The 9600-nt window shown below is 33.2% G+C and overlaps 1 pseudogene; it reads right to left on the reverse strand.

Annotated features, from left to right (window-relative positions):
• Window positions 1–3042: 3042 nt before the first annotated feature.
• Window positions 3043–3161, reverse strand: LOC112485078 (annotated as a pseudogene).
• Window positions 3162–9600: the final 6439 nt, after the last annotated feature.

Raw genomic sequence — 9600 nt, forward strand, 5'->3', positions numbered from 1 at the left:
AGTTATGCAACCATCAGCATAATCTGAATTTAGAGCTTTTTCATCACACCCCCCAAATTTTCCACAAGCCTATTTGTAGTCAGTCCCCACTGACACACCCCCAGCTCCAAGATTCATTGATCTACTTTCTGTCTCTATAAATGTTCACTTTTGTACATTTCATATAAATGGAATCACACAGTATGTATCCTTATGGATCTGGCTTCTTTTACCTACCGTAATGTTTTTGAGGTTCATCCATGCTTTAGCATGTACCATGGTTTAATTTCTTTTGATTGCTGAATATTATTTCATTGTATGGCTGTACCACGTTTTATTTGCCCATTCATCAGGTTGATAGACACTTCAATTGTTTCCATTTTGCGGCTATTATGGTAATACTTCTATGAACAACATTCAAATGTTTGCACATATGTTTTTATTTCTTGGGTAGATTCTTAAGAGTAGAATTGCTGAGTCCTTTGGTAAGTTTACGAAACCTTTTAAGAAACTGCCAAACTGTTTTGCAAAAGAGATGTGCATTTCCACTAGCAAATTATGAAGATCAAGTTTCCAGTTGCATTACATACTCACCAACACTTGATATTGTCTGTCTTTTTAATTATAGCCATTCTAGTGCATGTGCAATGGTAACTTACTGTGGTTTTAATTTCTCTAGTGACTAATAACATTGAACACTTTTTAATGTACTTGTTAGCTGGTCACATGCCATTTTGCTCATTTCATAATTGGATTATCTTGTTATTAAGCATTAAGAGTTCTTTATATATTCCAGATACAACTCCTTTATCATATATATGATTTACAAATATTCTCACCCACTCTGTGGCTTGTCTTTTTATTTTCTTAATGGTGTTTTTTGAAGCGCAAAGCTCTAATTTTGATGAAGTCTGATTTATCAGGGTTTTTTTCTCTTATGGCTTGTGCTTTTTTAAGAGCTCTTTACCTAACCAAAAGTCATGAAGATTTTCTCCTATGTTTTCTTTTAGATGTTTTATACTTTTAGCTCTTACATTGATATCCATGATACACTTTGAGTTAATTTCAGTATATGGTGCTGATAAAACTGTTTGTTGAAAAGATCATCTTTTCCTCATTGAGTTATCTTGGTGCTTTTGTTAAAAATCAATTGACCATAAATGCCAGGGTTTGTTTCTGGTCTCACTTCTGTTCCACTGACCATAGGGATATTTTTATGCAAATATCACACTGTCTTGATACTGTAGCTTTGTAGTAAATAAACTTTTGTTCTTTTTCAAAATCATTTAGACTCTTCTAGGTCCTTTCATTTTCATATAAATTTTAGTATAAAAGATTTCCATAAAAGATTCTTAAATCTTCTACTCAAGGGCCATAGACTGACTCTCCATTAATGGATATGTTCTTTAATTACTTTCAACAATGTTTATTGTTTTCATTGTGTAAATACTGAACTTCTTTTGTTAAATTTACACTTACATTTCTTATTCTGTTTCATTCTTTATGAATGGGATTATTTTCTTCAACTTACTTTTTAAATAATTGTTTGCAGAAACACAATTGAGTTTTGAATATTGTGCTTGCATCTTACAACTTTGCTTACCATTGTTCTAGCAGTTTTGCATTGTGTTTGTGCCTGTGTGCATTCCTTAAGAATTTCTACATATAGGATCATATCATCTGCAAATATAGTTTACTACTTCCTTTCCAATCTGGCTGCTTTTAATTACTTGGGTACGTAGTTTTCAGTATTTATCCATTAAGTATGGCATTAGCTGAAGATATTTCATAGATGTGCTTTATCAAGTTAAGAAAGTTTCCTCCTATTCCTGATTTGCTGGGAGATTTTAATCATTAATTGATGTTTAATTTTGTCAATTTTTTTTCTGCATCTATTGGATAGCCATATGAGTTTTGTCCTTTATTGTCTACAATGATGTATTACATAAATTGTTTCACATATTAAGCCAACCTTGCATTCTTAGGATAGGAATATGGTCTCTGACCATATTCTTTTTTATTTGTTGCTGAATTTGGTTTGTTAATACTTTAAAGATTTTTGCATCAGTGGTAATAAGAAATATTGGGCTATAGTTCTTTTCTTGTGATGTCTTTGACTTTGGTAACAGATAACACTGATCTCATAGAATGAGTTAGGAAGTGTTCCCTCTTCTTCTATTTTTTTTTTTTTTGTGGAGGGGAGGGAAGACTATGAGAAAGATTGATGTTAATTCTTTAAATGTTTGGTAGAATTCACCAGTAAAGCTACCCAGTCCTGGACTCTTTTTCGTTGAGTGGCTTTTGACTACTGATTAATCTCTCAACTTGTTATAAATCTATTCAGATTTTCCATCGCTTCGTGAGTCAGTTTTGGTAATTTGTATGTTTTTAGGAATTTGTCTATTTTATCTATGTGTGCAATTTGTTGGCTTACAATTGTTGATAGTATTCTCTTAAAATTCTTTTTATTTCTGTAGGTTGATAATGTCCTCACTTTATTTCTCATTTTATTTATCTACATATTCTCTTTTTTTCCTAGTCAATTTAGCCAAAGATCTATCAAATTTGTTGATCTTTTTAAAAAACCTACTTTTATATTCTATTTTCTATTTCTTTTTTTATTTTTTCTATTCTCTATTTTATTTATCTCTGCTCTAATCTTTATAATTACTTCCTTCTGCTAGCTTTAGGTTTAGTTTGTTTTTCTTTTTCTAGTTCTTTGAAGTGTAAAGTTAGGTTATTGACTTAAAAGAGATCTCTCTTTTTATTGTAAGCATTTAGAACTATAAAGTTCCCTATGAGCGCTACTTTTGCATTAGTTGCGTTTTCATTTTCATTCTTCTAATAAAAGTATTTTCTAATTTCCCTTTTGATTTCTTTTTAGAGTTGTTGGTTGTTTAATTTCTACATATTTGTGAATTTTCCAGCTTTCCTTGCGTTATTGATTTCTTTCTTTTTTAAATTATTTTTTATTTTTTTTAGACGAGGCAACCCTTGGTTGACCTCACAGATTGCAAGGACTTGTCAGCTTACAATCTCTTATTTTTTTATTTTTATTTTTTATGCCTATAGCACCTGGTCTTCCTAAGTGGTTTCCCATTCAAGTACTAACCAGGCCTGATCCTGCTTAGCTTCCGAGATCAGACAAGATCAGGCTTGTTCAGGGTAGTGTAGCTGTAGACACCTTATTGATTTCTAGTTTCATTCCATTGTAGTTTGAAAGATACTTTGTATGCTTTCAATCTTTTTTAAATTTGTGGAGACTTGTTTTGTGCCTTAATGGGCTATCCTGGATAATATTTCATATGCATGCGAGAAGAATGTATTTTACTACTATTAGATGAAGTGTTCTATATATGTCTGTTAGGTCTAGTTGTTTAATAGTACACTGGGTCTATTTGAATAATCCAAGATAATCTCTCTATTTTAGAATTCTTAATCACATTTGAAATCTCTCTTTTTCCTTTTAAGGGAATGTATTTACAGATTCCTGGGATTAGAAAGCGACTGTATTTGGGAGGCCATTGTTCAGCCTATCACCATAACTATATAGTCTTGACTTAAATACTTATCTACAGTTAGCACACTCACTACCTGCAGGATAGGATAGCACTGACTCAGAAATAGGGAGAAGAGAGTGCAAATATAATAGCATAGGGCAAACTATAATATCAAAGTAGCATTTTGAAAAGTTTCAAAATTATCAGAATAATGGATATTATTCCATCATAATAAAGCAGGGTTTCAACTTATAGGACAATATAAATTAGGCTGGAAAACTGTATTTAATGTATCTGTTTAATTAAATGTATTTAATGTGACTTGGTATGAGGTTTTACATAGGGAAGTCTTTTTTTCTTTTGCTGTAAGATACATAAATCTGGGTCACCTGTAAATATTTGTTTTTTGTTTTTTTTTAAGGTCATGGGTTTGTATCAGAAGGACTCTAGATATGAATTTTATGGTATAGTTTTCTTTCCAATAATAACAGTTATGGGCCTATTCCTGTATATATCACACAAAATATGCTTCATGGTCAGGGGATTTTATAAATTAGGAGTTGTTTTCCACTGAGGTCTTTGTAACTGAAATTTTTAAAAAATGTTGATTGATCTGTATTTGTGTAACTCACATTGTGTCCAGCTTAAAAAGACTTTGATCTGACTTCTATTCAATTAAATTTTATTGCTGTTTACTCTAAAGCTAAACTATAACTATAAGCCTAGAGGAAAAGTTATGGCTGAAAAATAGAACATCACATGTTAACTGCCCTTTTTCCATCATTTAGAAATCTCTAGTTGTAAGCCAAGAAGTTTCTGACTGGTAAATTTAATGTTCAAGGTTGAGCTTCTTTGTTAGATTATTTTAAAGTTTTTGTTTACCAAGATGAGGACTTCTGAATGATAACTGAAGAGTCTGATGGAAAATAACATAGGAATAGTTTTGATAATCTACTGGAGTGCAGTCAGATGATATGGATCCATATCCTGGTTCTGATACTTGTAACCTCTGTAACCTTGGGGAATTCAAATAATCTCTTTGAGCTTAAGTTTTTTCATCTGTAAAATGAGAGTAATAATATCAATCTCAGACAGTTTTGACAGTTGTGAGAGCATGCTTTGAAAAATATTATGTACCAAACAGATGAAATGGATTCATATTCTTCTCAAATGATAAACAAACAAACAAACAAAAACATCTTGAATAGTAATAATGAACTTGAACACAATTAAATTGTTATAATCAAGAATGAAAGTATTTCGTGGGGATAAGTGCTCTTTCCAAGGGTATGATGGATTTCAGATTATGGGGTCAATAGGACTAATGCAAACACTTTATCTCTATTTATCTCCATGTGAGCAAATGAGATTTTTCTCTGCCTTTTTGCCACAGCCCCAACTCTAACAAGCCATCTCACAAATCACTGGTGTCTGGTTAGCAAAGACTGGTAGGTATGGCAAATCTACCCTTACTATAGAAGAGAGAAGCTGAAAACACAAGCCCCTTTATTGATAAGGTCATATGTGCCAAGTTCATGCCGGTGAAACAAAATACTTTGTTAGGCACACCAAAAGGCCAAGGTAAGGTCACTAATATTTATAAATAATTATATAATAATTTAGAAATGGTAAAGACAGTCACAATCTCAAATTTAGTCTTTTAAAAATGATAGCATCAAAAATGGCATGAGTGATTTAGAATATGAAACTTTTGGTGCAGTATTTGTGAATATATATGATGAATACACACACATACACACTTGTGTGTTTTGTTCAATTAGATGAACAGAAAGTTACCTGGGATTTTAAAAATTTCGTCTTTAATCTTCATTGTAGGTTTAAAATTAAATCAATGCTCTAAAGAGAGAGAATGTTTTCCAATACCACCTAAGAACAACTAAGGGGAAAATGTCTCTTTCCAAATAATTTAAAATGATTTGCAGAGAATTTAATGCTGTAAAGAAAGGTTTATTTTTCCATTTCATTTGAAAAGGGAGAAAGAAGAGAAAAATATAGTCTCTTTGTTCATTAAGGTGATTCAAGCACACAGAGATGCACATATCACTTCCTTGCTTTCCATTGCTGGAACAAAGTTATCTATCTGTCCCTAGGTCTTGATGCCACTCAATCAAACTTCAAAGACTGAGAAAGGTTGAATTGCCTGAGCTCACGCACGTCATGCACCCTTGCTTTGACTGCCAACAGATTTAACAGTGGAAGGTAAGGATCTGATTTCCATTTAAATGTATTCGACAGGGAATTCTCCTAAATTAGAAAACTTTTGGATACCAATGAGCCAAAAATTTGTTAATTAATTTGTTAAGAAAAGTTGTGTTACTAGGATAACTAGATACTGTGAAAGCTTCAAATGACTAATTCAAACATCTGTTGGTTCTCTCATAAAATTGGGACTAGAAACTTGTGTGGCAGATAGTATTTTGCAGACAACATCTTGTATTCCACATCCACATCAAACAATGTGACACTGACACTCTTCATTGATAGTTGTACCTTTTTCCTTCCCTTGAACCTGGAAGAAAAGGTCATTTGTTTATTTGCTTATTTAATTATCTATCCAGACAGTCATCCATTCCTTCATTGCCCTTTGTTTCCTGGAAAAATCAATGCTATATCAAATGCCAGGCTCTTTGCTAAATATTTTGGTTAATTCGAATCTCACAATTTCCTATGTGATAGGTACTATTCCCATTTTACATATGACCTTTGTGAGGTAGAAGTCATCTAGAACATGACTGCTTCTTTGCAGAATTTGAACACTAAATCTAATTTTTAAACTCTTAAATACTCCACATATATGCTCTCTCTAACATAGCACAGCAGTATAATGGAATAGTAAGAACCTAAATTCAGAAGCTGGTATGTCTATGTTCAAATCCTGGCTCTGCTACTTAAAATGTGTGTCCATGTGCAAATTTCTTAATCTTGCTGTATCTTAGTTTTCTTATCTGTAAATCATGAATAATAGTAGTACCCATACTGAAGAGCTGTTATGAAAATTACACATTTAATGTTTGTAAGATACTTAAAATAGTGCCTGGCAAATAATTAAGCACTATTAATGATTGTTAGGTTAAAATGTTAAAAATAAAATAAAATGTACTTTAATCCCTTTCTCGTACCATGTTTTTTTTGTTTGTTCATTTTACCTAAATTTTAATTTGTGAATCACATAATGGAAAATTTCCAGAAGTAGCATTTCCTCTTTTATTCTTTCATAGAACACTCAATCTATAGATGTTTAACTGGTTTGTTATGGAATGATAAAAGACTTGATGCAGCTAGAGACTGTGTAAGTGGAAAGGAGCTTAATGAATACCTGAACTTATATGAATATTCAGATATGTAACATTCTTAGCCCTCAAATACCTTGTATTTTGCTTGACATATTCATAACTGCTAAAATTATATTGTTTTTTTAAGTAGAATGCTTCATTAGGTGAATAGAAATGACACTAATTCACTGAGGTAAAGAAAAATTACTTAGGGGACTAAATGTAGTTATTGGCAGGGAGGGAGGCAATATTAATTAGAGTTGCTGACTGTCCTACAGACTGTATCTGTCATGGTAATCCATGTAATTCAACAGTTCATTCAATTTCCTCACCATGATAGAATTTCATCAGTCTCGTCCACTCATGGCCACATATTCTGTGCCGTGCAACTGGAGATCTCAATGGAGTCACTCAGCTTATGCCCTACCAAGAGTTGGTTCTGCTCTCTGGAGACCTACTACTGAATTGAGGCAGCCTAAGAATAGCAAAAAAGCTCCAACTGTGAGGATTCCATTCAGGACAATGGATAAAAGTCTAAGAGAGGAAAGCACCAAACTCCTCATGCATATGCAATACCAGATGGAGATAAAAAAACTTTTTCAAGGGGAATTGGAAAGAGCCAACATGGCCGCAGAAAACTAAAATGGGAGGAAAAGACCGGAAATGGAGACTAGAGCAAAGAAATAAAGCAAAATGGAGAGCTCCTTTGTGAAGAGAGTGAAAAGTAAAGCAAACAAGGGGTAGGAAAATACAAAATGCCCCCAAAAGTTGCTTTCTCCTCAAAGTTTTCCTCTATTGTGGCACTTTCACCATATGTTGGAATTCTTTGGTTATAAATACCTCTCTTACCTCTATAGGATGTGAAAACAGGCAGGGCAGGGCAGTGGCCAACAGGTAGCTATTTCTAGAACAGAGGAGGGAGAGAGGAAGGTGAGCTAATAGAGCCTTATAGTAAGGAAGGAAAATCTAAAGGCAAGAGAAAGACAGTGAAGCTGAGCAGAAATTAACAAATATATCATCGCTAACTAGAATGATATGAGACAAGATGGCTATCAGGTATAGGAAGCCTCTCTTACTCTGATTTGCAGTATTTTATTGAGCTTCAAACATTTTATATCCAGTAAAACTCAAATGCTAAGTTCCTACTTTTAAAAAAGTAGAGGCAGTTAGGGAGAATAAAATCCATGTTTCTGATTCATTTACACAAATCTCATTGAAATTCAGCTCAGTGTAGGGCGATTGAATGTCATATATGCCAATGCACAGCATAGTAATTGTTTTAAGCCATTTTTGACACACCAGGAAGTCTGCAAGAATAAACAATATGAAGCCCCAAAGGCCTAAAAGTGCAGTTTGAAAGGGAAAGCCAAAAATATCTGAAAGAGAGTCTACATTTCCAAATTCAACAGTCTGCCATGAAGAATCTAAGGATATTTTATGATGCCCAGGAGCCCGGAAAATGGCAGTCATAGCATGGCAATTGGGAACTAAGTAGAGTTCTTACCAGTAAATATTACAAGGGATAGGGAATAAAAGAAGACAAAGCAAAATCCAAATGGAGGCTCTATTTGAAGGTAATTAGAGGTGTATTAAAGCAAGCAAAAAAAAAAAAAAAAAGAAAGAAAAAAGTGGAAAAAGAGGAAGATCAAGGAGTTAGAAACAAATTCAACCTTTAAACAATGTTTCATAACTAGTGTTGTACAGGGCAATTATTTCTTATTACAGTGCCTCTTTCTATTTTATACACTTGTTCATACATAGCCAGTGCAGGTATATTTTCTATACCCTAAATAAGAAGAGAAGGAATTTCTTTACTATCTAATAGCTTCCATTTTGGTTGGGGGAGAAAGACAATAAATAAACAAAGGAGAAGATTGGAGGACAAATTGGGATACTGATTTGAGCAATTGTGAAATTTGTTGGTTATAAACTTAATGTTTATGTCCTCTTCCCCCCAAATTCATATATAAAGCCCTAACCCCCAATTTGATGGTATTTTTAGATGGGACCTTTGGGAAGTAATTAGGTTTAGATGAGTTCATAAGGGTGAGACCTCCATGATGGGGTTAGTGTTTTTATAGGAAAAGAAACTGGAGTGCACTCTCTCTCTACCATATGAGGACACAGTGAGAAGGTGACCATCTGCAAGCCAAGAAAAGGATCCTCACCAGAACTCAACCATGCTGGTACTCTTGGACTTCCAGCCTCCAAAACTGTGGGAAATAAATTTCTGTTGTTTAAGCCACTCAATCTACGATATTTTGTTATGACAGCCTGAGCTAAGACAGTGATAATTTATTCAGTGATTATTTACTAAGATAAGGAAGAGTGGATATGCTATGCTTGAGTTGGCTGAGATATATCCACATGAAGATATTAAAGAAACAATTGTTTATATACATTCAGGCACCATCAACATATTGAACCAATGATATTGAAACCATGAGAGTAGTTGAAAACTTTAAATAATAATAACTAATATATATTGAATGCTTCAGTGTGCCAGAAAATATTTTAAGTACTTGATATAGATTATCTCATTAATCCTTACAATAGCCCTGTGAGCTAAGAACAATTGTTATCCTGAGTTTACATATGAGAAAACAAGGGATTAAAGGATTTTTCTCAGTGAAATTGAATTATCCCAGAGAAAAGACCACAAACAGTGACATAAGGAGTCCCCTAGTGAATGATGAATCCTCTGCCTCTCATACTCAGAGCTTAAAACCAGCTCTCTAGCATTTCACTCATACATATTAACAGATAGCCAAAGATTACCATAAATTTCAGAAATTCTCCAAAATGAAATATAAAGACCAAGACAAGAA

Source organism: Pteropus alecto, unplaced genomic scaffold (genome assembly GCF_000325575.1).
Source record: "Pteropus alecto unplaced genomic scaffold, ASM32557v1 scaffold95, whole genome shotgun sequence".
In the NCBI taxonomy this organism is placed as follows: Eukaryota; Metazoa; Chordata; class Mammalia; order Chiroptera; family Pteropodidae; genus Pteropus; species Pteropus alecto.